General features: G+C 38.8%; 1 long non-coding RNA gene across 1 annotated transcript in view; it reads right to left on the bottom strand.

The window, feature by feature from the left end:
• The window catches only part of LOC130080002 (uncharacterized), a 68,273-nt gene that overhangs the window by 23,170 nt on the left and 19,061 nt on the right, over positions 1-26,042 (bottom strand). Inside the window, exon 2 of the long non-coding RNA XR_008806637.1 lies at positions 22,089-22,169. This is a non-coding gene — a long non-coding RNA (uncharacterized LOC130080002). The remainder of the gene's footprint in view (positions 1-22,088; positions 22,170-26,042) is intronic.

The raw sequence follows: 26,042 nt of genomic DNA, 5'->3' as shown, positions 1-26,042 counted from the left end.
AGGTCCATGGTAAATAGCAGTGACAAACGAATTCACACTCTGCCAGACAGTTCTGCTGAAGTAGACAACATCTTATTTGAGATTATGCTCAAAAACTGTCACTATTTTTCATTCTGTATGGGAGAATGGGCTAGTTAATGCATTTCTTATTTCAGTAATTGTTGAATTGGTTTAGCAAGTCAAGTTTCTTTACAGGCATGAAAAGTTTACATACATGAAAGTCTTGTTATATTGAGTAATATTGAATATTAAAGTGCCTCTATGCTATTTCAAAGGTTCGTAATTTTGTTTAATGGGTCTCCTACAATAGCTTTACATGCATCAAAGGTAAAAAAACAACAACAACTAATTTCTCATAATATACATGGCACATCACTTCATTTCACAGTCTGAAAATGGTTTGCTCAAAGATTAATTTGCTCAAAACCCCTCCTCTAAGGAGCCTACTCTGCTCTGATTGGTCAGATGGCCAAGTCAGTTGTAATTGGTCCATATCATATTCTTTTTTTCCATATCAATTCCAGAGCGAGTCCTCATCCTTTGGAAGTGCATCAAAGTGGATTCACAGCGTCTTCTTGACATGTCGACATCACAAACCAAACACTTCCAGGCCTCAGCAACAAATACAGTGTTTGAGTAGACGTTGTTCATGGCAGTCAATTAAGACCATAGGCGGGCATTATGCAAATGTGTTACATTGTTACATAGGTATGTAACAGGAAGTAAGATTGGAGTTGCTGACGACTCGTTTCAGCAGTCCAGAATCAACTCTTTCTTTTTGGAGACAATACATTAATTTGTCCTGCACTTTGATCTTTAAATCTTTTCAGAACTTTTACCTTCACAAACAGCTATATTACACACTGCATGAAAGGTAATATTTGGAAAAGCATAATAGGGGAGCCAATTGTGTTAAATACATAAATTAATTAATTCATTCATTCTTTAAAAACCTAATTTGGTGCGGTCCTGCATAGCACATTACTCCAATGTGATAAAGTACATTACCAGATGTTTGCAGTGTGTGAAAGTTTTCAAATGAGGACACGGGCCTTTAAATAAACTGTCCAATGGAAGTCTAGGGAATGCGTGACTATTTATTCTGCCGGTGTGGGAAAGTTTGCCGCTAATGAAGCTGAGACTTAAGCCTCTCTGGACTGTGAACACCTTCTCCTTTAATCTTTATTTATTTAATGAGCGCCTATACCCTGCAGTGTTAGTAATTAGCCCCCTTTCTCCTTCTAACTCCTTGAACATGAAATCACAGAGCAGAGGCCACACTCAGTGCTGAGGGCAGGGAATACACAACAGCAAAGGAGAGGAAGAGAAGAGCGAGCGTTCTCTGGAAGGCAAAAACAACGTGCCGAGATTCTGGCGAGCAGCTTGTCTGATTAGTGCTGATTAGGGTCTAATTGTAGTTCTCCAAAACAAGATGACCTCTGCTTTGTTTACTGATGGGATTAATCGTGGCCTGGCAGAATTAAAAATCCCAGCTGAATTAATTCCTTTCTCATTAGATTGAAGCTTTTTAAAATGCAGACTGCATAAAATGTGTTCCATGTCCCCAAGGAGTCGGATTAAAGTTCAGAGGTGTTTTTGAGTTGTTCTGATACTTTTATGCCATTGAAGAGTAAACAGTTCACAAATTCACAGGGGAGAACTACGCCTAGACCTTACACAAACAACATCAGAGCAACCGCAAAAGAAATAATTCTAATGAGAACTCATCAGATATTTTGGGATGATTTGTATCTCTTGGCTATAAAGTGAGTGCCAGTACCACATTTCTCATAGTTACGCTGGACAGCGTGCCGTCCACGGCCTGCGGTTACGATTATGAATGTGACTAAAATAGGAAGTTTGAATCTGATTGGCTGGATGCAATGCAACAGAATGCAATTATTGTGACCATGCACTTTTTAGCAGCCTTGCTGGAAGCAATTCTCCTTTTAATTCCTCTTACTTTCCTGGACAAACCTACGTAGGTTTGTCACAAATTTGCATAGTTTGGTTTGTGTTGCCAATATGTCGATAAGATGCTGTTTTCCACTTCCAAAGGATGAGGACTCGGGCTCAAATTGATACAGTAAAACTGACACCATCTTTACTGTTCGTATCACTGTGTATCAAGCGCTGAGGAAGCCTCCGGAGCTGAAATTCAAATACGGTAATGGGCATTTTGTTTCTGACACGCGCTGTAAGCGGTAGACCATTGTTACTGTGATTTTGCCAAGTAAGACATGTTCCTGGATCAACCTATTTTGTTGATCCTCGTAGTGCTAGGCGGTATGACCAAAAATCCATATCACGGTATTTTTCTAAATTATACCGGTTTCACGGTTTTTGACGGTATTTTTTCCCTAAGCATGACTGGGTTAACCACATTTTCTACTGAGTGAGAGAGGAAATACTGTAGTAGACTGACTTAGAATGCCCTATTATACTGTCATGAGTGAATATTGTAGAAAAAATCCACACTAGTATTAATACAGGTTTGCAAGGCTGTTTACAAATAGGTGCCAGCAGGAGGCGCTTTAGGAGCGTAACAAATAGCGGTTTCCCCGGTAACGCCTGTACACAAAGCAGCGCAACGCACATAAATGCTGCTTTATCAGGAAAGATAAAGAAAGATTCAATCGTAATAACAAAAAAACTTTTCTAAAGACCGTTAGTTCACTTCAGATACATTCATATAAAAACACCCGTGCCGCGTTTTGACTTTGAAACATGCAGTGCTCATGTTTATTCAACGATGTCAATGCCAACCACAAATAGATTTTCCGAAAGGCTGTGTTGATATTGTGAACCTATGTATGGGAAACACTGTAATATAATTTGACAGCTATCAATTATAGTTTAACCTATCCATCTTCACAGTCACGCTTAGTAACAGATGTATCACCACAGAGTGCAAGAGTGAAAAGGGACCCTCTCAAACAGTGTCGCGCCGCGTCGCGTGTTCCGATCGTTATTAAAGCGTCATACACCGGTATTGCGGTATTAAAAATTCATATCATAACAAAAATAAACACGGTATTCGGTATGAAACGGTATACTGCCCAGCACTAGATCCTGGTACAACATTCCGGTCCGAATATTTAGTCTATATCCCTATCCCGATTAACCATATTTATACACACTTATTTACTCTATTTCTTTTCTTTTTCCCCTTTGTTGTCTATATTTTTTTAATTTAGTTGCTTGTTCTATGTGTTATGTGTTTGACTATGTACAGCTGTACAGTATGTTCTTATTTATTCGTGAAGCCTCTTGGCCAGGTCATGTTTGTAAATGAGAAGTGGTTCTCAAACAGTTTACCTGGATAAATAAAGGTAAAAAAAAATTCCCTGGTTGATTGGAATGTTGATCAAAGATGTTGATCCAGGAACATGTTGTACTTGGTGAAATCATGTTCACTGTAGACCAATCACAACAGACGGGGCCATCTGACCAATCAGAGCAAAGTAGGCTCTCGGAAAGGAGGGGTTCAGAAAGACCAGGGGTGCTTCTCAATATCCCTCCTCGTCTCCTCGCTCCTCCGTCCTCCATCCTATGACCCGGAAACCGATCGAGCTCAGCCATCTTGAAGGACATCTCAATTCTCTAATTGCACCGCGAGGAGGCAAGGATCGAGGAGTGAGGAGGCTTCCAGAGGAGCTATGAGCGAGGATACACAGGTGTACCCTTTGCGGAAGAGTTTTATCGACTAAACATGACGCACGTATCAATTCTCCTCCCCCATCACATCTGTCACAATCATTTGAATTTATACTTTACTTTTGTAGTTTACATAAACCACACAACTCACATATTTCAACAAGGTATCTTGCTGTATTATTATTTATTATGAATTTCTTAAATAAACAAACTTTAACAACATAAGGGCAGATCCTTTGAGCACTGCCGATGACGCAGTGAAGTGACGCTCGAGTGATCAAGTATTCCAATGTATTAAAAAAGCTTTCATTCAATTCCTCCGTCCTCGTTTTTTTCCCTTGCAGCCTTCCCTCGCGTCCTACAGGGGGTGGAGCTGAGACGCGAGGAAAGGAAACGAGGATGCACAAATAAGAAATGAGAAGCACCCCAGATCATTTATCTAACTGTTTCAGACACTGTGAGAAAAGAGTTGATGCTGCCATGTATATTATGAAAATAATAAAGTGTAAACAAATTGTAGCGACCTCCAAAACAAAATTAGGAATCTTTAAAATAGCATAACAGGGGCACTTTAAGCACACAAATCCTTCCTCAGCAACTATAGAGCAAACATACCAGCAGTTCCTTTAAGCTACGGACATGGCAGTCTTCTCCTTCACGGTTCATAAAAGATCCCCGTAAATGCCAGCAAAGGGACCTTAATACTCTTACTATATCTTTAAGTCCAGCTGTTCCTGGTGAGCAGGGGGGATTGTTTGGATCAGGACAAGTGCTTATTGTCAAGGTTTAAACCGCAGACAGGTTTGCTGATTGCCATTGATGTGTTCCACCATGGGGACCCAGTAAGTGAGCTGTCCTCAGCCCGAAGAAATGTAGGCCTAAGTTGTCTAAAAGATTCTCTGTAGGGATATGCTGTCCCTCAGCATGAGGCATGGATTTAATCACTTAACCTGTCAGAGCACGAGTAGTAAATAAAAAACTCTGCTCCCACAAGCCCTCTCTCCGAAACACACAGAAACATATTCCCATTAGCACTGACAGCCTTTCTTAAATGTTTAATTTCACTTCCCTCAACTAGCATGAACACTCTGACCTAAGATCTTGAGAGAGTTTATTACTGTACGGCTAATGGTCTAGCACAAGCACAGCATCTTTATCTCGGCACATCAGCATTAAGGGGATAATAAACATACTCCAAATGTGACGAGACAGTTAATAATGATGTTGCAGCAGCCACACAGATGCACATTAATATTACAGTTGGCATCAAAGACACGGTACCAGAGCAGACGCCAATGACACAATTGCACATTCCTCCCTGTAGCCTACACAGATACCCATTACATATGACAATGTACTTTTAAGCTCACCTTTAAGATCTTTAAAACCACAAAACCAGTGGAAACATGTTCGATTTAATTACGATTGTGTGCGTTTAATTACTCCAGTCCAAATCACATTATCTGTAGCTTAACCAGATGGGAAAATTCATCTAGCTGTCAGCACCTGGGACTCCTGCGATTGTTGCTGGATGAAAAGGTGGAGACAGAGTTTCCTGACAGGGAATCCAAATAGCCGTATTTGTTTGAAATCACAGGGGAACAATTATTATTCTAGTAACAACAAATCTAAATGACAGCCATCAAATGCACTGCGGCTCACTGAAGTTCATTTCATCTTGCATTTAATTCAGACTTTTACCAAAGAATTTGCAGTGTGGTCACAAAGAAGTAGCCATTCTAAAGTAATATATTATATATACTGTATATAGTTTTTTTTCCAATCACTTCTTTGTTCACTTAATTTTGTGAAAAAATACAACTTGTTAACACTTTATGGAAAGGTTCAAATTGTTTTAACATTTCAATATGTAGCGTACATATTGACATATTAAGATATTCTTTCGACATGAATAATATTTAGCAACAAAGTCACCCAAAATCAAACTGTTTGCCAACCATTGGCACTTGCTACCAGATCTGCAATTTGGCACAAAAACCAGACCAATGCAAAACACGTACTTCAGAGGTTCCCTTCATTGCAAACTTGGAAACTTCACTTTATATATAGAAGTGCATTTTGATAATCTGTGCTTTGTGAGACTGAGCACTAAATGTCCCCAAGATAGTATACATTTTGGATAAAATGTATAAAGTTAAGTGCCCGTTCAAGTCAAGGAATGAAAAGTGACATTTTCTTTAAAGTGCAATGGTTAATCTTCATAAAATGTCAATATCCTAAGGAAGCAATGTAAAATAAGGCAAAACTCAAGCTTGACATCTTCAATCTTTCACATAGTCTGTGTTCTCACAAACACATATTAATGTTGATTATGGAAATATACTTGAGCTCCATCTCTTTATAATTACTAATTTATCAGTTTAAATGTTAAGTCCGGGGCTTAATAGCTGAAATCGAAGCCAATAACTGTGCATTTTACCGTTTTGTCGCTGCAGCGGTATGGGGACTGCGTTATGGTGCTCATTAGATGCCCAGCATGACATTAATCTTCATTTAGAGGGCCAGCGAGACAAATGAACTGAATATTTCAGGCTTCAGTAAAACAATGCACAAAAACAACACAGAAGAAAGCAATATTGCAGAAATGAAAGTGTTAACTCTCCCGAGTGGCTTTCTATTAGTGGAACTGGTTGTTCTGTTTATGCATATGTAAGTTTTCATTGACTGTTAATAGTCAGTGTATTCTGAAATTTAATTCATGTTCAGTCCTAACGTAATTACTGCTATGACTACTTCCTGTGTGTATCTGGGGAAGGGGGGTCTATTCTTTCTCTATACAGTGCTGTATCTATAAAAAGACCTGCAATGTATAGCCATAAACATAACCATTAGCTATTGGAATGCAACACATTTTAAATATATCCATTAGTAGAACATCACAAACATGTTATTGCAATAGGACTGTTATTTAGCTGTTAAAAAGCAATGACATTTTGAAGAAAACATGTTTTTGTGGGCCGTACTGTGCCTCTGGGATGACAAAGACTTTGTGTGGCACAGATTGGACAACAAGTCGATTCGCGGATGCCTGCGATTGGGAACGAAGGAAAAGAGAAACAGATTGAATTATCATCACATCTGAAAACAATGATTTTCTTTCCCCATTCCTGTCAGGATAAGTATCCCAGCGTGAATCTGGGACAGATGCCCACTGTACTCGAGTTCATTTGAAAATTTGCACGCCATATTAGTGGCACAGCTGCGGTACACATCAGAGGTGATGTCTTGTGCCACACTCTCAAAATGAGAATAGCTTGAGTAATTGGCCTTTAATGCGAAATGATTACTTCTCTTGGTAATCATGTCCTTTTGGCAAAGGCGTTTTAAATTTTAGATCAATGTAAGTGCATTTTGATCATATTTCATTCTTTATCAGAAGCTCAATTTTTGGGGGTGATTTTTTTTTCTTTGTTTCTAGATTTGATCAATAAATAATATCATTTAAGTACATTCTTCACATCATTTCAACTTAAATTCAAAATAACTCTCCAATACATGCTTAACCTGCTCAAATAAACTCAAATTATCTCACATTGGGTCAATTTGGGTGTCTCTGCCAACCTCTTGTATAAAAAATAATAATATAACATGATCTTTCGTAGTACGGAAAGTTGCAAAAATAAAAATATACAGACTTTCACATGCTCACGAGAAATAGTTTCTCGTGAGCATGTGATAGTTTCTCGTGAGAAACTTTCAATTGACCCAATGTGAGAAACAGCAGATGGAGATTATGCTCTGTAATCTACTGCTTTTCCTGCAGTTCCTGGATGTCAACGTTGAATTTACTGTCGAATTTGAACCACTGAATTTGTGGAAGCGAATTTGCAAAGCAAAATAAAATGGACCACAAATTGCCTGTTGAATATTATAGGTTGTATTTTTAAACAGTTTAAATATGTTGGAAGTGAAATATGATAGGTGAACATGGATTATTTCATTTTTAATAATGAAAATGTGTTTGAAATGTTTTGAATTGAAATATTCACAGCTTAAATATTGAACCATGCTGAATTTCAGCCCATAAAAATGCAAGCCCTAAAAATACAATGCATTAAAATGCAAGCATGGTTATTAATGAAATGCATATTTTTTTCAAGTAGTGCAATTCAACAGGTTTTTTTTTTTTAAAAACATTTGCCATTATTTTACTTCCATACTTGGACCACTCCAATAAACACAATTCTTTTTTTTTTTCGGGTCAAAATGACGCAAAAGAAGCAGAACTGCAATTCCAGTTCATGAATTCAATTGTTAAATTCAGAATTTTGCCCAAGCATGGCAATCACAAATCCCCAGCTATGCACATCACCAAAAGAACAAAAAGGCCCTGCTGGCTGCTGCCGACCTCAAATCCACAAGCAACCCAACGGCGTCTCATCAGCATGATACTTAATGCCTTACGCTCTGTATGTCAGTGCATGCTGGGCTAGACCTCTTTTTTTCTTTCCTTCCAATACAACACTCAATCTCCATCTCCAACCTCACGGCTGTCTGTTCTATGGTTCTGACTCACCCACGCCAAACTTGCCAGGAAAAAGTCTTATTTATCTGTGAAAAGAGGTAAAGCCTCACGGGATTCCACCGCATCATCATCGGCTTATTAAAAAATAAATTCACGCTGTCCCATCCACACAGATGACGACACATGTGCATCTCTTCAACAACGCACACTCTTGTTCTCTGAAACACATCACGTGACATATCACGAGTCGTGGTAAATGAGGCAGTACTTCACGCTGTCTCTCTGAAGAGCATCTTACTCTGCTGTTGCTGAACTATGTAACCATAATGTGCTTCTTCTCCATAGGAAGGAAACAGGCTATGTGAACATATTTATCACTTATCTTTCTACCATGCTGATACAAGACAGCTCTGTGATGGTGAGATAATGCTGGACACAGATAGCAATGATCTATATATATTTGTGTGGTCGGGCACATACAACATTTAAATGCAGGTAAAGTGGAAACATTTGTTTTCTGTATTTAATATTTCTTAATGTGTTATCTCTATAGAGAAAGTATACTGTGCGTACTATGCACATTTTGCTGATATATTCATTATACTGAACAGCACACTGATAATGATAATGACTTTACATTATCTGTGATTTTAAATGTATTTCTTGACTCAAATCATTTGATCAGACTTCCAAAAGATCTTCGCACAAAATTGGATAAAAAAATAGTACAAAATAATCTTTTTTTTTCCAATTATAACTGAATTCCACTCAAAGTGTGGGGAGGTAATGTGACAATAATGATTGAAAAGCGGGGCTGTGTCCGAAATCGCACCCTATACCCTTTAATAGAGCATTATTTTAGGCGGCAGCCATTTGTAGTGGCATCCGAAACCAAAGTGGACGTTATCAAGTGTACTCATTCAATCCCATAATGCACCGCAATCATGAGTGTACAACTGATGTACTCTCAATGGCTAGAGAATACCCATAATGCACTGTGAAAGACGCGCCGAACGAATTCCCGCACCTCGTCAGAAGATGGCGCCCTCAGCTGAATCATTCATCCATCTATTTTCCAAACCGCTGGTCCAATGTGGGTACAGCATAATACCATACATTCCTTTTTAATTGATTATTAAATTGTTTAATTAATGTTTATACATGCTAGTTTCCATGATAGAGTTCAAGATCAATCTTTTCGTTACTACTGGTGCTGACAGTTTGCTAAATTTGAAATGAATATATTAAACAGCAAGCACAAACTATGCAAAAGTGGCAGGCCTTCCGGTGCACCCAGTATTCCAATTCACTCACTCGTTTTCATTCACTTCTTCAAGTAGACTATATTAGTGGAGCAATGTAGGGAATAGTGAATGAGGGTATAGGGGCCGATTTCTAACACAGCTTGTATCATTAAATACGGCATGATACACATACTATTTAGAAATATAAATTAAACAAAATGAAATATGTTAAAATATCTTAACTTTTGGGCAATCTGATTGTAATTTTTGCTCACTTGCGCACTGGCTAAACTAGCTTATATAAAATAACTGGAACGCACACGGACTTTTTGAACTGGGTGTTTTATTTCGCCATCCTGGCGAGAGTACAGGGATCTTGCCCGAGGGCTACGGTGTCCCTTTGGGGACATACAGGATGTTACACTAATTGATTGATCAGCCAAAAAACTGATTGTGACTGATTTTACTTCCTGGTTCATCTGTCACACAGGAAACGAAGGGTCAGGTCGAACACAGTGCATTGTGGGATACGGTTTTAATGGCAGTATGCTTTGTCTTATACTCAGTAGATAAACTGGGATTTCGGAGGTGGGGGAACTCTAAAAATAATAATTTACCAACAGCCCAGTATACTGCAAAAATAGTAAGAGTAGTATGTATGCATGCCATTTTTAACATAATCTCCTCTTTGATAACATTTTCTCCAACATGCCTAGCAACAGCTTAGCAGGAACGCAGCAAGGAGGTGGCTTCAGCTCATGTGCAGTTTTAGCCATCTCGCTCTAAAGAGCTGATAGAGAAGCTCCTTTATCCAGCCTCTTTAGGGATCCATGAAGGACGTCTTCTCCTACCATGTTTGAGCTTTGCTAGGAACCATGATAGTGACTTCATTTTAGGGACCAGCTCTGAACAGAAGATAAAGGAGGAAATTACACACTCAAAAGGCAGCGCTCATCGGGATGAGTTTTTGGTTTTTGTTTTTTTCTCTGACAGAGGATCGAGTCGGTACGAGATGAAGGCAGATGGGTGGTGAGCGAGAAGAGGATCTCTAGAGGGATTATGCTGTATTTCTGATTCTCGTCCCTGGTCTCCCCATGGTTTAATATGCGCCAGAACTCAATCTCACACCCTGAGTGCTGTTGATAAGCCTGAGCATGGTGGCATCAGACCCCAGAGAGGAGTTTATGTAGAGCTGGCGCATGGCAGAAAATCGAATTTCTCCATAGACAATGAGGTCCATTTGTACAGTCAGGCCGGATGAAAAGAGTGCGTTCCGTGGTCACTGTTTCCCACAGATTCACACATTGTTCTCCCTAGACTGAAAAACATTTTTAATGGAAGTTAAGGAACTTGTCAAGGGCCGATTTAATTAAATGGCACGACTTGCCGCATGTTTTGTGACTATCTTTAGTTGGAGAGCAGACTCTTTTTTTCCTTTTTTCCCTGGATGTTTAAAGACAACATGCAATTAAAACAGACCCTACTTCCTTAATAAAGATTCCTGGTCTTTCTGTGAACAATGCATTGGTGCAAATTTTTAAAATGAGAAAAAAAATAAAAAATTAATAATCAGTTTTTCATTCAATATCATTATTATTAGCTTACCTACAGTTTACGTCATGTTTACGTCAATATCAGCTGTGGGTTCCCCATTATGACTGCTGTTTTCTCGACGCATGGGTGGCTGTCAATGAAGTCGGTGCCTGTGACGATCATCTCCAACCAGTCACTGATACATTTCCATCACCGTGGACATCTGCTTATGGAGGCGGCAGACAGTGATTCAGCTCATTTGAGTCTACAATGATGATTGGAAATTGACTCCATATTATTCTGTAGGTTATTTACAAATTATTTACTATAGGACCAAAAATGATGCCAATCAGCTTTAAAATTACTCATAAACGTAGACCTGAAAAAATGTACTCCCTCAATTTGTTTGTCAAACTCAACTCAAAGAGGTTTCATTTGAATGAAAATAACAGTTTATATGTGCTGTTATTTAATTTAATAGCAAATATAAACTGAATGGCAACATCTAAATGCATTTAATGTATGGGGGAGGCTGGGGCTAGTTGTCACAGTTTTCACTCCAGGTACGTTTATTATTGAAAGTACATTTTTGTAGACAATGTACATCTTAAAGTCTTTTTCCCCATTGAAATTGTCCTTAAAAAAAAAACTGTTCACTCAACACACTTTTTTTTACTTTTGAACCAATAAAAAAAAAAATATATATATATACTATAGAGGGTATGTTGTATAATTGTGAGTTTTCAGCTTAATTTAAATAGCAAAACAATTATGTAGTACAAAACGATGGAATGGAAAAGGAAACCTACAGTCCTTGTGAAAACTTGCCCTAGTCTCCCATACTGTGTAAAAACTGCACTGAGAAAACGTAATGCAGCTTTATAACCCTGCAAAATCCCTTTCAACACATTTGGTATTCAGTGTAAATTTTATCTCACATATCATCCCCTCTTCGCACAATAAATAGCGAAAAAATAGCGTGTGTACACAACAATGGAAATTCAGTACGAATAAATGAAAAATTCACACATTCAAAAAATGGCCTGTGCAGCCAAAAGAAAGTCGATTCCCAACACTATGGCTTGTGTAAATGTGCCTGTCCAGTCGGGCTCCATCTCTGAGCTGATGGATTAATCATAACTAAACCCGCTGTTTGAGAATCACTGCGGTATAATTGCGTGGCAACACAATCTGCTTTCAGGGATGACGTTAATGGGCAAAGAGCCTCGGCCAGCCTTTTATTTGGCTGTCAGCATGTAAAAGGTTCCCTACGGCGCAGAGCCCTTACTGAAAAGCAGTCACCACCGTGTCACATGGACAGACACCAGAGGTTCACAGTTTTAACAGCCCTGTGAGTCGCCAATGATTCAGATCAATCTCTCGAATGTGTTTTACACGCGCCTGTGTGAAGCGTGGGTGTCACACACATGGCATTATGCAAGCATGGGTGTCTCTGTCGTAATCCGACATCTGAGATGGCAAGACTCGCAAAAAGAAACAGCCTAATTTTATTATCAATGATTTGAACATTATGCTGTGGATCTTTGGGAGATTATTGCATTAAGAGGAGCATGTAATTCAATTAAAAATGCAGGGCTGAGGAACGCACAATGTCATAATCCCATTTGATATGCGATCAGTCGCAAGAGCTGCAGCACAAGACTCTGGCCGCCTGCCCGTGAGCTATGAACTCTGCTGACGGCCCCGACAAATGCACTTTTATTTTCCTGAGGGAGCTGCTTTTCAGGACATGATTTATGTGAGCATGTTCTCCACAGAGACCCGCACGTGTGCTTTTCGGAAGGCCTGCACCGTCGTCTCTTGTCACTCGGCGCAAATCTGCAGCTATTGTTTTCCACGAACAATGGGGGATATTTTTAAATCAAACTTTACTCTGCAGAAAAACTGTTCAATTTCCAGGCAGCCGATGTTCGCTTAGGTGTGCAGCACAAGCACTGCAGGACAAGAGTCAAGGCTAAATACAGAGGGCAGAAGCCAATTTCAAGAGGTTGCAGTTTAGCTTTAGCTACTCTTCTTATTGACCTTCATTACAGTAGTTTGTACACAGTAGGACCAGGTCCAGGAGACTCTGGTTTCACCAGAGACACTAAACTTGCTTCGTGAAATAGATTAGCATGTGTTGATACCTGCATTCCTTCCCATCCCTTGAAGGCGAGTCATTTCACTAAGCGGCTATTTCCAGTGATGCCAGTCAAACTTCAAACGACCTGAGTGTAGAAAGAAATATACAAACTTTGTCAATGTTACATTTAAATTACATATTTCAAATAGAATATAACAACAATAGTATGATAAATTGTGGTTATTAACTTCAAATTTCACACAAAAACCCACAATTTCTTTTTGGTCCATGCACATTTGAGCAAGGACAAATATTCAACAGTTTATTTTATTATTGCATTAACTTAAATAAATTAACTGGTTATTGAATTGAACCAAAATATGTGGACATTTTTTTTTTAACCCTCATTCTGACCCTCTGTCTGAAATGATCCTTTTTTATGGGGCGGCTCCTTTAAGGCTTGCCAGTAAACGACCACTGTTATGATTGGCTAAGTCATTGCATAGGAAACAGTATCAACACCCACTTGGTGTGGCCCATGAGTGTTTTGAAAACATTGCAAACTATCCATTACGCTGTGCCTCGTCACAAAAATAAACCATCCACTTGTTTTTGACATTGGGATCATTCTGATCCCAATCTGACGCAAAATAGCTGTTTAAACTGGACACATCAAAGCAAACGTTTCTTTTACTCTTCCAGTAGTCCTGTTGTTGGCAGACTCAAGCGTGTTGGATTATGTCAGAAACTGAACGTGCATCTGTATACTGTATCCACTATCCAGTGTCAGTGATTATAATGGGTTGTATTTACTTTTGATGCGACACAATGCTCAAATCCATCCAGTGTAAGCAAATGTCAGCCTTTAAGCGACTGAATGCCAGTGGGCGGGGCCTATGGTGCGATGATGTGTAACTAGCAGTCAGATTCAAATGTATTTGCCCATGGATGTCACAGATCCAGCAATAATGCTTTGTTTATATATCCAGACCTCTTATATGTCAAAAGATCAAGGCAAATTTGATTTCCCATGCCATGGCCCCTTTAAATGCTTGAATTGATTTTTATTGAATAGATAGGATATGGATGGAAATCCATCAATACAGTGGATAAGAAGACCTGTTTTTTTTCTTACAGTGTCTCTATGGCAGAGGGAGTTTTTTGTTCCCCCAAAGCCAATCCACAACTGTGATAATTACCCATGCTTCTTTCCTCTGGCTCATTTGCATAATCAGCACCAGTCATTCACTGTGGTGGCACAAAGGAATATAATGAAACAAAAGAGTTACACGGGAGATTTCAGATGCCGGCACAATGCTGCCACATCTCCGTATTCGTTTGTTCTTATAGTCCCAAAGTCATAAAGATTTTCATTTCACAATTGCATTAATGCAAAAACTTTGGGATGTTCCCACACATGTTCTACAGTTTTATTGTTATCCTTCTTACTTTTTTGGTGAGCTTGAATGGTTTTTGTCATAAATGGACAGTCTGAGTGGCATTTTTCCAGCACAATCAGTGCTCAAGTGTAATAAACAAATCTGAAGGTCATTGCCATATCTGTGCACTTCAGACATGGTCTTTACAGCCATTTTTCTACCATTGAAAAAAATGTTGCTTATTCTAACACATCAAAGGGAATGGAGAGAGCATTGATCTGCAGGGTTTCAACATCTGTCCTGAGTGTCAAACACAATGCATGCCCATTTTCATGTATCTATTGAGCAAACTGAAATACGTGCTGAAGCTGGAGAGGGTAAAACATATAATAGTTTATATTGTTCAAACTGCCATTGAATCATGCACTCAGAAAGACAAACAGGCATGGGTATAGTCAAATTTCCGAGATAAAAATCAGGGCCCGGTTCCCCGATAACGCTCACTCTTAGCGCGCTAAGAAGACTCAAAAAGATATATCTTACCGAAGTTGTTTATGTTCCTAAGTGTGTTCCCCGAAGTGTCCCTTAGGAAGCTTCTTAAGACGCTGCCTTTTACGTTCGACGCTACAAAGGCGCTGTCCTAGGCGAAGGGGCTGAACTAGTTGGCATCGATTGCGCAGGAATCGATTTTGCAATTCACACGAAGGTGCATTACGGCGTTAAGAAAGACAACACGTTCTATGCAAATGAAAAACATTCCTCAAATTATTCCAGTAACATTTATTTGAACATAGTTTAAGTTATCAGTAAAATATAGACTATTAATTAAATGATCAAATTGTCAGTAATATGTTCACATATTCACTAGTCATCCACCCCCCTTATCCCGATGTGCCACTTGTGCCGCTTCTTGACATGGGTTTAACGACTTCTAAAAATTATGACATGACTAAACGGCTCCACGGCCGGCGCCGTCTTTGATTCAATACAAGGACACGTTGGATCGCTGCCATAGTTCTCGCTTACTGGACACCACCATGCTTACCCATTTATAGATCTTAGCCATTTAGAGCCAAATTGTTTGCCAGACTCAGTTCCAAAAAGCCACGCAAGACAGGACAGATAAAAACAAACAAGCAAACAAACAAATAAGACAAAAAGCACAAAAAAAAAAGAAAAGAAAAATACAAGAATTAAAATACATACAGACATTTCAGCCAATGCACTGTCAGTCTGGATGTGTACCTGGAGCAGCTCACTAAGGGATTTGAGAGTGCCGCCATGATACTGTTGGTAGACTCATCCAGACGTTGCATAAACTTAAACATCAAATTTCTTAAAAGTGCTTTCAGTGTGATTACTTCAAAAGATACTAACATCTGACTTGCACTCCATCCCCTGGGAACCTTGAGTAAAATTCTCATTGCATCATTGTAGGCAACTTTTAACTTCTGCATGCTGGATTTTTTTGTAAGAAGACCACAGATGGGCAGTATAGAGTGGTGTACAGTAAGCTTTGAACAGAGCCACTTTAACAGTACAAGGGGGGAATATTTACAGTTATTTAAGGACCTCACCTCCTTCCAAAAGTCAGTGATAATGTTGCTCATCATTTTACTGGCCATAGAGTCAGCCCTCATGGCTTGCTCATTTCTAGATATAAAACGAACAGCATAGTTATATCTGGCATTGGCAAGCTTTTTATTCTCAAGCTCAGGGCCTTGCCTAGGTCTCCCAGCCAGGGCCCAAAGCTTGTAAGCTTCCCAAGCTTCAGTGTGATATGGAGCTACATGATCATTCCATCCTGGTCTAATATTATAGGCCCTGTTTCTCCTGTGTTGAAGAGGTTTACCACCCTCAAACAGAGCATCCACTACATCATCATACATGGCACATAGATTACTCTTATGCTCCTCAATCTGACAGTACACATTATTACACATAATAGCTTCTCTGGGCAGATAAACATTACTTAGATATTGCTATGTGTTATAATAAGCCAATAGATCCTCTTCAAAAAGAGTTGACCAGTCTAATTTAGTACTCACATTACCACTGATAGCATTGTTGTTTCTGGGTGTAGATGCATGGTAATTCTTCAATGTTAATTGTTAGGGCCAAAGGTTTATGGTCTGTTATTGTGACCCCAAACTTAATACCCATATTTTCTATGGCTGCATGCCCATCAGCTGTACTAAAACATTGGTCAAGCCATATGTTGAATACCAGGCTTCGCTTATGTATGCAACTATCAACAGTACTCTACTTGATAGAGTGAAGTTATTATCTTCAGTGAAGCAGGTCAAGTGCTTAGCAAATAATGAGTTGCTGTCATTGATATCAGCATTCATATCCCCAACAATATATACACTGGAGATGCTATTGTCTTGAATAAAAGCATTTATAGAAGCCAGTCTATTGAGATATTCAACCTCGTTCTCACTAGACTCATATGGAGTATAAACATTTAAAATGACAAAATTATTACATTTATGAGTATATTGTATACCAATACACCAGTCAACATCAAGCCTGATCGGCTATATTAGTTCTGATACCAAATAAAGCCAACTTCTTAAATAGGTCTGTATCCATTGCGAACATATTTTATTATTGGTCTTAAAATGTCCATAACATAAAATCATTGTTGAGCCACAACATTGTCAACATACCATAGTTTGACTTGTACTGCGCTTCACTGATTTCTAAAGACTGCTGCACAGTCTTTGTGTAATTGTGTTGATATAGGTATGTATGCTATTATTTTCTTTTCCTTCACTATTGTATGCCGGAAGTCATCTTTAATTGTACTTAACTGTATAGTCAAGTGGTGATCAAGTTGGGAGGGAGGGGGTTGGGGAGTATCGGAGTAAAAATGTTGATAAAAAACAGATGTATTGTGTTGTATTCTGGAAAGTTTCTGTGAATCAATAAAAAAAACTGTGAATCTAAAAAAAAAAAAAAGACTGCTGCACAGTGGCGGCCACTAGCGTCTTGAGCTCAAACAACGCTAAGAGAGAGCTTACGGATGGTCCAGACCAACCTTACGAAAGTGTGACTTACAGAAGATATACTTAGCGTACGAACGTGTCGGGAATCGTGCCGTAAGGTTAAGAGAGAGGTTAAGGAATAGGTTAAGAAATACTTAGCGATAAGAAAGTTTTGGGGAACCGGGCCCAGCATGTTTAAAAATCAGCATTTCTTAATGAGTGAGCTAACCATGAATGAATGAATGAATGAATGAATGAATGAATGAATGAATGAATGAATGTGTATGGTAACATAACATTTCTTTTGATTTCTCAATGTATTTTCTCAGATTTACTGTAGTAAAAGGAAATATTTAGAAATCTTATAAATGATAAAATAACTATTTAGTTTAATAAAGCTTACATTTGATTTACTACAGGATCATGGCTGTAAGTAACTATAAGAAAAGAATCATACTGTACGAATGAGATGAAATATAAGAGAGCTGAGAGGACATAGCTAACAGTAAAGAGCAGAGAAAATGGAACTAATCAAAGAGCAGATATGGGAAAACCATCTAGGGATAAAGAAACGGACAAAAGAGAACTGTGATAAGAGAACTACTGAGTAATATTCAATATCGTAAAATTGAATATTGGATTTGAACTCGGGTCGTCCATGCATAAACTGCACAGGGCAATTGATCAAAGCACAATTCAACATGCACCATTCCATCAGGCTGTATCTCTTCCTTACAAGTGGCTGAAAAAGAGGTAAAGGGCCCAGAATTTCAAGCTATGGGCCTGGGTGGAAATCCCAGGATTCAATTTAAAAATCATTCTGCATCTATTGCACACGCGCATAAAAAAAGGTTTTCAACAATGGACAGCCAAAGCCTTTCGTGAATCTGTTATTGAGCTTTTGTAGTCTATGCATGCAATAAAATGTGGGACTCGATCAGTCGTCACACACCATCTTATCTATGCTCTTTTCTGTCTCAGTTTCTTATGTATGTCACCCTATTCTCAACATTGAAGTCATATTTCACTGGAACGGAAGCTCCGGTAGAAGCGGCCACCCTCTCCTGGAGCCTGGCCTCATGATCGGCTGAGACGAGAGACGTTAACCTCCACACTTCAGAACTCAGAACAACTCAGAACAAACAGGGGAGACAACAGAACTCCTCAGAGAGGCCCTTGCACATCTTGCGGCTAAAACTGCAGTCTCACTCTGCTTTTTTGTATAACAAAAAAGAAATCTATCCTTTTATCCAGTCAACTTTTGTAGCATTCAGAGCAAAACTTGAAAAGATGGTGTTACACAGGTGCTGGAAAGAATACTAATAATATTGAATGTGTATAGACTGCCTCTCAGGACGTTTGCACTTTTAACAAGGACTTTTAAAGAGCATTGAACATCCGTTCGGAGATACATAAACTAAACTGCAAGCATAGTGTGCTGACACAAGCTTCTAATCACCGGCTAATAAATCTCCCCTTTCTCACTCTTTTACTTACAAATTATGCAGCCTTTATTAGCTGAAATAAATTTTGCAGTCCACCTGGCTCGTGAAAAAGAAAGAAAGAAAGAACAAACAAAAGTTTGAAACTCAAATAAACAAATGAAAGAAAGTATGAAAGAACAAACAAACAAAAAACAAATGAAAGAAAGAACAATCAAACAAATGAAAGAAAAGAAACAAATAAAACAAACAAACAATGGATAACTAATGAACAAATGAAAGAAAGATCAAGCGTGCAAATGAATTAAAGGAAAAACTAAATAAATAAATATGAAGTAACAGAAAGAAAGAACAAACAAACAAATGACAGAAAGAGCTAACAAATGAAAGAAAGAACAATCGAACTAACAAACGAAAGAAAGAAAAAGAACAAACAAACAAAAGAAAGAAAGAACAAAACCAACAATGAATAAAAGAACAAACAAACAAAAGATTCAAAAGAAAGAATAAAGAAAACAAACAAACAATGAATAAACAAATGAACAAACGAAAGAAGGAACGAAAAAGAAAGAACAAGCGAGCAAATGAACGAAATAATTAAATATGAAAGAAAGAAAGAAAGAAAGAAAGAACAAATACACAAAAAAAGACTGAATTAACAAACGAAAGAAAGAACAACTGAACAAACAAACAAAGGAAAAGAAAGAAAGAAAGAAAGAAAGAAAGAAAGAAAGAAAGAAAGAAAGAAAGAAAGAAAGAAAGAAAGAAAGAAAGAAAGAAAGAAAGAAAGAAAGAAAGAAAGAATTTATGACATGACATGTCGAGATCATGAAGTTGTGGCAAAGTAAAAAAAAAGCATGTTCTTTTATGATTTCCATAGATTATTACTTGGCAGAAAAGTAGTTTAGTTCATTGGCCTGGTGGCAGGCAGTTTATTGCTAAAAAGCACTGAATAAATGTAGCATTATTATATATTTATCAGAAATGAAAATCTGAACCGTTTAATACTTAAAACAGTGCAAACACATCTAATAATGGTGTTTTCAGAATCAATATGCATGCAGCTTTAAAATGACTTTTGTTAAAGGCTCTTCGGAAAACGTTACAGGTTCTATGTGTTTGTCAGAGGCTGTAAGAGCATCTTCTCTAAGTTTCTTGTGAAGAAATGTATATATTTATAACTTTTTTTTTTACCTTGGTAAACTAACTTGAACATCATGGGCGTGTGGAGGCCTAATGAGGAGTCTGAGATGTTGTGTGTGGTTGGCTGGTGGCAGAATGTCTCTACATCAGTCTTAACTATAAACAACCCCCACCTGGGCGGCCTGTTAACTGCACTGTAGGCCATACCTGTCAACATTTGGTTTTCAAAATCCGGGTGATTTCTCCGGCGGCGGCGGAGTATTGTATTGTATGTGCCTTGGGCCTTAACTCCCCTTTTACTGTCTATGCGAACACCCCATGTATGCGGGTAATTTCTGTTTGATGCTAATTTTTATCTTATTTTGTTTATTAAGTAACGATGTGGACAGTAGAACGTGTGACAGACAGTTAGGCTACACGAGTTCGATTTGGGAATAAAGTCCGAGTTGTGAGATGCCAATCGCCTCCGTGTGTCTGTCTGGCCTCTGCATGCAATAACTTCAGTTGTGAGCTATCCCTAATCTTCCTGAAGCAGTACTGTACTTCAGTTTCATTGCGGGGACACCACCTTCACCTGCCATCATGTCTATCGGCTCGCTTTCGGGTTAAACTTTCCGCGACTGCGCAACTGGGTTATAGGTTGCCAGGTTGAGGTGACAAACGGGTTCAAATTGTAAATGGTCTGTGGATTGTGTGAATATAATGCATTTAATACAATATCTGGCAACTGGTCAACATTAGACAAACATTGGTCCGATTATTCATAAAGGAGTTTGGGCCAAGCAAATTACGGGAGTTTCCCGGGAAAAATAACAAACCGGGAGGGGTCCGGGAGATAGGGCTAAAAAACGTGAGAAACCCGGGAAAAACGGGAGTGTTGACAGGTATGCTGTAGGCACATCCTGCAAAAACTCTACCGTTTGAGACGTATTCCCAGGAAACTCGCACATCTCTGCAGGTATGCCACTATCACGTTATGTCACGGGGAGTCGCTTGTCCAGCAACTCCACCGACCTGAAAAGCAATGTGCTGATGCAGTGACTATTGAGAAATGGGATTGTTATGTCACTGGCTTATGTTATATATGATTTATCAATGTAATATTGCTTTTACCCATGTTTTTTTTGTATAAAACAGCATTTTTTTCATGAGAAAACAACATCTCATCATTCGCTTACCACATGAGTTGGTTGGCAATGAAACTGACCACATGTTCAGAGTCAGTGTAGTGTCTGTGAAAGTTGTAGGCCGCTTCGGACACTGATTCAGAAACAGTCCATCACTGACGGATATAGAGCTATTTCAGCTTGGGTGAGTCCCTGATCAAAGCAAAAATTAATTCGCTTATCTTCTTTTAGGACTTCCGTAGATTATTACTTGGCAGAAGAGTAGTTTAGTTCATTAGCCCGGCAGTGGGCAGTTTATTGCTGACACGCTTTGAATAAAATCTGACATTATTATTAACCAGAAATTAAAATCAGAACCATTTAATAATACTTACAACTGTGCAAGCACTATATTGGCCATAATAATGGTGGTTTCAGAATGTAGCTTTAAAATTACTTTTGTTAAAGACTCTTCAGAAAACTTTACAGACTATGTCTTTGAAAGAGGCTGCAAGAGCATGTTCTCTAAGATTTTTTGTACAAATATTTATAACTGTGGAACTCCAGTCAATAACCTGCACTGCCTCCAAGTCCTTGTCAGAAAACAGATGCTGTGAAATGCCACGAAGAAACCACCTCACAACTTCCGAATATTCCTCTAAATTTTTCATAAACAGGGGCATGGACTGATGAAAAACACGGTACTTGCTGACCTCAACCAAAACCCAGATTTATGCTTTCGTAGTACATGCACATTTTTCTTTGGCAGAGCAGTCTCTTGATGCCAGATGTGGAAAAATGGACCAGTTTCCGACCCTATCGGGAGTCTTTTATGAGTTATATCCCTGTTTTCTCAAGGTGTGTGCAGTCCCGAGGGTGAGCTGTGAACAACCTGGGCATAGGCTTCAGGGAAGCACCTTCACAGTGAATTCATCCCTGAAAACAGGGTCAGCTCACAGCAAAGAGGACGTACTTCTGTCAAAGTCCCTGAAACAATGAAAGGATTGGATGAATGGAAAGTGTACCTTCTGCTTCTTGATTATTTTCTTCCCAAAACACTGGTTGTTGGGCAGTTCTGGTCCTAAAGTCAAGCCACTACACCTCATCTGCAATGATATAAAATATATATTTAAAAAAAACACAGCCATTATTTAAGCAATAGCATACAAGTAAAGAGTGCAAGTAAAGAGTGCTCATAATTGGGTAAAAACTTCTGTCCACCTTATTTGCAATATAAAGCAGCATAACAAGCTGTTTTTTACAGCTAAAAATAACTGGAAGCAAATGACACCGGAAGCCAGACACATTAAAATTACAAATGGCCACACCCGCTCTTACCTGAAAAATAAGGTGGATAGTGGTGAATGAGAGACTACATTAAATATCGGAAGGCAGTCGGAAGAGAGAAAGATATCAATTTTACCGGCACCACAGCCGCTGTTTTAGAAACACCCTCACAGCAGCGTTAACTATTTTTTATTATTATTATTATTTGTAAAGGCAATATAATACAATGTAGGCCTATAGTGTTATAAATAGCCTACTTAAAAATTAAAAATATTAAAAACTTTGCAGGATTTACGACGCTGATGACCGTTAAAACGCATCCTCAGAGTCTGTGAAACAATGGGCTGTATGCACGCATAACTTCCGCGTTTGACGCAAGGATGCTCTTGCGTTTCCGGTTGGGGAGATTTAAAGCGGAGGAAAACCGAGGAAAACGGGATTATGGCAGAGTCTTCAAAATTTACTGTCCTCTCGTCTTTGAAACGAAACTTTAATACGTTTAGATGTAATTTTATATATAGTTATGTTTATTTAATATAACAAACAAAGAAGCACAAACAAAATGAGGGGTGTCTGCTTTGTCTGTTTTTGTGACTAACGTTTCTTTAGCAATAGAGTATAAAAACCAATATAAATTCTCGGTATAGCATTGGACTCTATGATCGGCGGAAGTAGGCTAATCCAGCATCCTTAGACCTTCACCGGAAATACCGACGTGCATAGAGCCCATTCAGTTGTAGGCTAAGTTATTGTAGGCTAATTGTGTGTGTGACTAACTAAAAACTAACCGTATATTATGTTGTAACCAAACTAAACTTGAGTTATTTACTGTAGAAACTTTCTCATAGCCTACTCCCTGTTACTTTTATACACAATGTCCCCAAAAGACAACCCAACACACTACGCAATCAGAAATTAATCCCAGCATATCCATTTTCTTCTGTCTCTCTTTATTTCTCCAACGGTTCCTGTCTGACAGACGTTGCTGTTTAGCCAATCAGGTGCGAGAGTTTCTCTCCGCCCCGCCGCTATTGGTTGTTCTCTGGAGACTCGGGGGCTGTTCCGATATTAATGACCGCTGGGCAGAGAGACAGCGGCATGTCAATGTGACAACCGAACGAGCGGCTGCAGATGCGCTTCTGAAAGCGGAGGAAGGAGGAGGTTGTCAGCGCGAGGGACTCTAAAAAGCTTCCAGACGGCTCTCACCTGCTGGATTTTGCCTCATTTGCACGGCAAAATATCAACGTTAGGACCGCTGTTATTTCTCCATCTGCGTTAAAAGAAGAACACGCGCGCGTATTTTCATTTGCGTGGCGCGCGCTTCCCGCTGGAGCACTGCGCTGTAGATGAACGGAATACATGTCGCTTTATCAACCGGAATGACTTACGTTGAAACGGTAAGTTGTAATATTTGTCAAATCAACCTCATCTAGTTTGTTCATACATTTAAATTTGAGTCGTTTTATTGCATGCCTATCCACATTCAAGTTGAGAGAATATGCGCCAGAGTGAGAGAATATGCGTCAGAAGGAGCAGAAATGGAGGGGAAATGGATAACAAGCACGTAGGTAGTTGAATAAATAGTCATGTCAACCTGAAGCACTGCACATAATTCCTGTTGCTGATGTCGCGGTTGGAGAACCAACGCATGTGTGCATCATCAGCAACAGGAAATCTGTGCTCCAGCTTGGCATGCGTATTTTTTGGACACAAGGCACGTCCTGGACGGATAGCCACAGGCAGTCTTGCATCTGGCTGTTCTCAATCTCCCTTAAATCACCCTGTTGCCGTCTAAGATGTTCTACAGCACCCCTATAGCACATGCATTTCAAATGCAGTCGCCTTGAGCATCCACTGTACAGTAAGGATCTTTAAATGAATGTATAGGTTATCGCCTTGAATGGAGGCATTGTGATTCGGATCCATTCGTCTGATCTGCATTCATTGCTTCAGTCTACTTTATACCATGCACAGCACAACATCTCCAATGCAGATGATGACATTTTTTTTAACCCAGAGTTAATCACACAACCAGGGAGTTTGTCCTCCCACATCTTTTTGTAGACGGAGGCGGTGGGGAATCGTTGCACACGGGCATCGTACTTTCTGATACACAAGTCAGAGATTGCAAATAGCATTTTATCTGCTTGCATCTTTGTAACAAATGTTTAGGATAGTGCATCAAATTAAAATAAAATTAAAAGGAGATTAATGTAAAGTGCATGCATGTAAATATCCATATGTGGCCCTTAGCTACTAGTAAATAGATACCAATTAGATCAACTTGTTTCAGGGGCAATAGTAACGTGGCCTGGAATAAAAGTATGGAAGGTTTTGGCTAATGAGTAGGTTTTTACCATAGACTAGAGGACCTTGTCCTGCGGGACAACCATTACCGGGCCTGGGGGTTCACTGACGCTTTACAAAGTAAAAATGTTGTGTATAATATATATATATTATTGTGTATATTTGTTTCCTTGGAGACTCTTTCATGACAAACTCTCCAAACTTAGGCCTGAGCGGGCAATTTTTAATCAAAGATGTAATCACATGGGCCATTTGATGGCTGCTCTAATTAACAGACAATAAGTAAAACCCTTGATTAAGGATCTATTAGACATGGCTTTTGTGAGCACACTGAAGTCTAACTGATTTTAGTCCCTCTTTATATGATGAGGTGCTGGAAAATTGCTTTCTCTGATCGTTACATCACCAACCAGTTTGAAAAACAAAGCAATGGTCGATGTGCGGTTTGAAATGTCATTTATGCAGTAAATATGCTTCCATGTTCTGGCAGATCATAGTGCTCCCACACTTATCATAAAATTGAGCATACACCATTTATCTTGTTTAACACATTTATTTTGTCATTATATGCTAAATCCAGCATCAGATTCAACACTTCCTTCGAATTTCCAAAACTAACTTATTCTACAAGCACAACTTATTCTGACATTTCAGGTCAGCTTATCTTTCTAGTCAACATTTAACCAGCTGCTAAGACATACAAGTTTGCTAAGAGAACAGGTGCCAGAGAAGCCCTCTTCTTGTGCATGTGTGAGTGAAAATAGTCTCTCACATGGCACAGTTGAAGCAGGAGTTGCTAGATATTTCTGTGCAATTGATTTCTGTGCTTTGATTGCATAAACATTAAAATTCTAACATTAACAACAATGGCCGGATTTTAAAGGGGTCATATAATGCCATTTTTGTACAAGCTAATATGATTCTTTAGGGTCTAAATTAAAAGTTTGTAATATACTTTAATTCAAAATTCTCATTAGTATTGTAAGAAAACACTTATTTTACCTGGTCAAAAACAGCTCTGTTTTCAGCACGCCGTTTCAGTGCATATGACTTTAAATGATAATGAGCTTTGCTCACCCCGCCTCTCTGTTCTGTGCGTACACCGTTTGTAACACAATAACACAATAACCATAACGCGTTGTTCATTATAAACGTGGGATTATGAATTATATTGAGAACGTTGTACATAGAAAACATGAGTACCCTGAGTGTAAACCGACGCATTCATCGTGAAGCGTGCAGCTAGCGATTTGCAAAGATTAATATAAATATTAATATAAAGATTAATAAAACGTTACACTCACTTTAGTTCTTCTGAAGGTTCAGCAGGAACACGAATAGGTTCCGATCCTTTATTCAGGTGCAGCTTCTCAGCAAAACCAGCT

Source organism: Rhinichthys klamathensis, unplaced genomic scaffold (assembly GCF_029890125.1).
Source record: "Rhinichthys klamathensis goyatoka isolate OS25496 unplaced genomic scaffold, OSU_Roscu_1.1 h1tg000029l_1, whole genome shotgun sequence".
NCBI lineage: Eukaryota > Metazoa > Chordata > Actinopteri > Cypriniformes > Leuciscidae > Rhinichthys > Rhinichthys klamathensis.
This window is presented reverse-complemented; position numbering and strand designations above follow the sequence as displayed.